A 5,222-nucleotide genomic window follows, 5' to 3' on the forward strand; every position below is an offset into this window, starting at 1 on the left:
CTCCTGCGATCTAACCCCATGTTCTAAGCTCAATTAATAAAGAATATGAATGCTACAAGTCATTAATGCATGAGATTTGTGATCTAGGGAAACTGACAAGTTAGAAATTTGCAATATGCAATCATTCATTCATTCAACTAATGTTAGTGGAGGGCCTGCAGGGTACAAGCAATGTAGAGATACAGCAACGAATTATAGGAGGACTCTTCAACCCTGAAGCTTCAAATGAATATAATATTAATTTCCCCAAATCCTTTCATATAAAATCCCCAGTAACCCTTTAGTGGTTCACTAGAAAGTTTTTTTCTTCATTTTTGTACACAGAGGCTTAATAATAGAATCCTTTTGCAAAATAGTCAAGGGGAGGAAAAAAAAAACTCCAAAGAAACCAAAACTAAAACTCTCAGCTGAAAACAGGCTTCAAGTCTTATCTGAAATATACTGAGATAATGGAACTGAAACCCTGGGAGAGACTCTGGGGTATAATTTGTTTCTTAATTCTCAATAATATGAAGAATAGAAGATAGTGCCAAAGAAAATTCACATTCACTTGGGTTTGTGTTACAGTTTTAAAATCATTAAAAATCAAATCTGTTTTTACGCAAGTATTACATGCACATAATTTAAAGAATGAAATCTATAGGACTTGCAACAAGAAATATCTGTCCCTTCGCCCACTTCTCCCACCTAGAGTCATCCACAAAATAAACCACTTTCCACTCTCTTAGCTGTGGTTTTCTGGCACTTACTTAATAATATCCATATTGTGCTATCTCCTGATTCAACTATTTTAGATATTTTGCCCTGACTTTCAACTGTGGTGAAGATTTCACTCTCTAACATTCCCACTTCATGGCTGATATTCAGATGGTCAGAGGTACAGCCATACATATGAGTTGTCTCATTACTGCAAAAGGAACTTCTGTACTGGTTGGTACAGAAGCTTCTGCAGTGTCCCATCTCTGCCACCCTGGGCTGCTCCAGTTCCTGTCCTGGAAAACCCCGGACTTCTTTAGGACCCAGCAGCTAAAGGGGCCCTCCAGACCCCCTGCTGCAGCCCTCTGACCACTGTCTGTCCGGACTGTCCCGTACTCGTGCTGTACTCATTGTTAATCCCCAGTTCTCTTGCCTTTCCCGTGTCACTATTCCACTTTTCTATGGAATACAGATTTGGGGTGTCCGTGATTATGTCTGTATAAATGTTGTTCACTGTGGAGCCAGTTTGTAACTAGGATCACACTCCTTTTCTTGTACAACTTTCTGCTTTTACTGTAGTAGATGATTGCCTGATACTTTATCTGGTTTGTTTCGTTGAACATCTGAATACTGTAAAATGTCTTCTTTGTTACAGTTTCCAGGTGGTTAAGACGATCACTTACGTTGTCAGTTGTATTTTCTCCTCCTGAATATGTCTCTTTTGGAGCCTTATATAGTCATATTCCAGCTTGTCTTACTGGACCTTTCAGATCTCCGGAGCAGTGACCTGCAGACTTGAATTTGCTGCTATCTTGGGGCCTCTCCTTCCTGGATCCCGTGGGCTGCTTCCATTAGGTCCAAATTATTGTGTAAACATGTCTTCAATTTTCTTAGGTTTAGACCTCAGAATTGAATTGCTGGGACATATGGTACCTGTATTTTTTCTTTGGTGATTTTGACTCTTTGTTTTTTTCCTGCACTTTCTTTCTGGGAAGGATATCAGTTAGATATTAGCCCTCTGAATTTTTTCTCTTTCTTCTCTTTTCTTTCTAATTTGCCATCTCCTAGTCTTTTTGTTTTACTCTTGGCAAAATTCATATTATCTTCCAGTTGTCCTACTGAATTTATTTCAACTTTTTCACTTTTTAATTTTCAAGAACTCTTTCTTGTTTATTAAATTCTTTAATAGATTTTTTTAATGGATACAGTATCTTATTTCATCTCTGGGAGGGCAGTAATTATTCTGGAGCTTTGCTTTGTATTTATCTCTCTGGTGTTTGTTTTTTGTTTGTTTGTTTGTTTTCTAGGTCCTAATTTCCCTTTGGGTTTTGTGTGCTTAATATTGTTTTCATGAATTCAGTTAACTAATAGGCATTGAGAAACTATCATGTGCCCTACAGGCTCTGTTTCAGGTGCATGGGATGCATCACAGCAAAGATTTCTGCCTTTGTGAGACACAGTCTTTTGGTATCTGCATCGGGAGGCTCCCTTCAAATGTCTGATGAATCTCTATTTACGTGTTTATTTTTCAAAATAAAACTTACATAAAATAAAATGCAGAAATTTTAAGTGTCTAGCTGTGGGATGTATGTATACATATGTATACAGCTGTGGGAGAACCACTCAGCTTAAGATATAGAACATTTCTGTCAGCCAAAACTATTCCCTGTGCCCATTCCCAGTTACTGTCTCCTCTCTCCCCATAGGTAACCACCATAGATTAGTTTTGTCAATTCTGTGATTTACTCTTTTGAGCCTGGCTCCTTTCATTCCGTATAATGTCTTTGGGATTCATCCATGTTACATCTATCTGTAGTTTAGTTTATTTTAATTCCTGTTTAGTATTTTTCTGTGTGTATATGCCACAATTTATTTTTTCATTCTACTATTGATGGATATTTGAGTTGCTTTCCTATTATGTCTATTCATTTTTGAGAGTGAATGTCATACAAAAATGTTTCTGGAAGCTCTGTGTGAGTGGGGCTTAGAGACTAAATGGCTCCAGAGTGGGGCAATTGGATTGGCCATTTGGATGTGTGGTTTGGGACCTCCAAATATCACTCTCTCTAGCTTTTTTCTCTGGGGGTTGTTCAGTTTCTCTAAAGAAGGATCATCAAAGATGTGCGAGCCAGGCTGCCAGTATTCTGGAACTTCAAGTCTTACCATCGCAGTGTAGAAATTCATATGCCCATTTTTTGTTCTGAGCTTCACCCTTCTCTCCAGGGCCTCTTTATTTCAATTTTTCCAGAAAACAAGCTCCTTTGGCCGGGATAATTACTGACAGTGAGTGTAGGGGAGAAGAACACAATCTCATTTTCAGGCTCTTCCATCTTATCTCAGCCTTTTGTCATGTCCTCCATTCTTCAGCTGTGCAGAGATTCTGGGGGAAAACTGGATTTTTCTTATCAATGTATCTTTCCGAAGACACTTAGGTTTGATCTCCCTCTGATCTGCTAATAATTCATTTCTCTTTCCTCCATATACTTTCTTTCTTCATATGCTATGGTTTGGGGCAATATACCTTCCGGTTTCACTTAATGAGTGTGTTTCTTTTATTCCTGCTATTTGGGGGTAAATGCTACAATAGGAAGAAAGTGGATTCGATGGATTTCCACTTCCTTTCCCCTCCTTTGCTGAAGTTAATGGCTCATCAACACAAATTCTAAGAGGTACAAAATTCTTAAGAGCTGACCCTGTCTCTCTTTACATTCACCTGTAGCAAGTCTCTTTAGACAAGACCCACATAGAGACTTACTTGATGGTCCTCCAGTACACAATGCTCTCTCACAACCACCTGCCTTGTTAAATTCTCTTCACACTGCCAGGAATCTTCCTCCCTGATTATTTACCTAAAATAGTCAAGGCTGTTCAAATGTCATCTCTTCCACAAAGACTCCCATGACCTTTCCCCAAAGTTCCCCACACATATGTCCGTGCAGCATTTGCTGCAAGCACAATCATTGTCCACATGCTTGTTCTCCTCACTAGAATATGAGATTCTTGAAGACACGTTTTGTCCTGTTTTCATTTCCTTTACTAAGCAGATAACAATAGTGCTTATGGAACACTTGCTATGTGTACTATGTGCCAAGTACTAGTCTAATGACTTTATCCTATGAACTCACTTCTCACAGCAACACTATAAGGTGGGTATTACATAACATCACCCCATGTTACATAATGAGAAAACTGCAGCACAGAGAGGTTAAGAAACTGTCCCAATTCTGTTTAACTAATAGTGGTAGAGCAGAAACCTGAACCCAGATGATCTGGCTCAGAGACTTTGCTCTGGGCCTCTCTGACTTTTGAACTAAGTAGCACCTAACATGAATTTACTTGTTGAATGGGTTATTAAATGAATGACAGTGGGTAGTTGAAACTAAGGCTTTCAACAGAAGTCAAGCAAACTCATTCTTAGAGGTAGCTACATTTTGAAGCAAATTTAACTGATTTTATTGTCTTTGTTCTCTATGCAGCTCAAGCCATAAAGACCCAAGGAAAGAGGTCTAGGAAAGTATGTCTGTTGTCTAGTGTCATGGACTGAATGTTTGTATCCCCTCAAATCCATATATTGAAGCCCTAACCCAAACCCCCTCTGCCCCCAGCGTGGCTGTACTTGAAGATGGGGCCTCTAAGGAAGTTATTAAGGTTAAATGAGCTCATATGGGTGGGGCCCTGGTATTAATGTCTTAATGTCCTTATAAGAAAACATCAGCACATCCCTACCCATAAACCCCCAAGGCAAGCATGAAAGAAGAGAAATCTCACCAGAAAGCAAAGGTCAACATTTTACTTTCTATTTTTTCTTTCAACATCCCCTGCAAATATAGACTTTCTTAGCTTTCATCGTCTTAGCTAGCTAGCTCTCAGCCTATGCAGAAATTCAATTTCTCTTCTTAAAAATGTATACTGATCAATATTATTACTGGTATCAGCCATGTATATCTTAGTTAATAATGCTACTATATTTTCTTTCCCATTTGGAACTCTGCTATAATTGTGGAGTGAAACTTTGGGGTCTCTGAAAGATTTCAAGTTTCAGCTGTCTGGGGGCTTTAAAATAAAACAAAATTTTTTTAACTATAAAAATTTCCAAACAGACACAAGAGTAGAGAGATTATAGCCTCACAAAGATGCAACATTATCAAGATTTTTGCTACATCTGCTTAGTTTATTCCTTTTCCTCTTTTTTCTTTGCTGACATATTTCAGAGCAAATCTAAGACATCAAGTCATTAGACTCTTTTCTCTTTAAAAAGGGAGACATTTTCTTATGTAATCATAATGCACTTATATCTAGAATTAACAATAATTCTTTTGTTTGCAGGCTTTTGAAGTGAAACAACTCATACAAAATTTCATACTATGAAAAAGTTAGTACTGCATTAGAATAGTAATATTCTGTAAACTCAAAAGTTTTAAAGTGAAATTGAATATGTTCTGAAATGCGAGGTGCTGACCTACCATCCAACTAAAACTGAGCTCAAGAATGCCTGAGACAACTCTTAAAAATACACAGTATCAAGA

Source organism: Camelus ferus, chromosome 23 (genome assembly GCF_009834535.1).
Source record: "Camelus ferus isolate YT-003-E chromosome 23, BCGSAC_Cfer_1.0, whole genome shotgun sequence".
NCBI lineage: Eukaryota > Metazoa > Chordata > Mammalia > Artiodactyla > Camelidae > Camelus > Camelus ferus.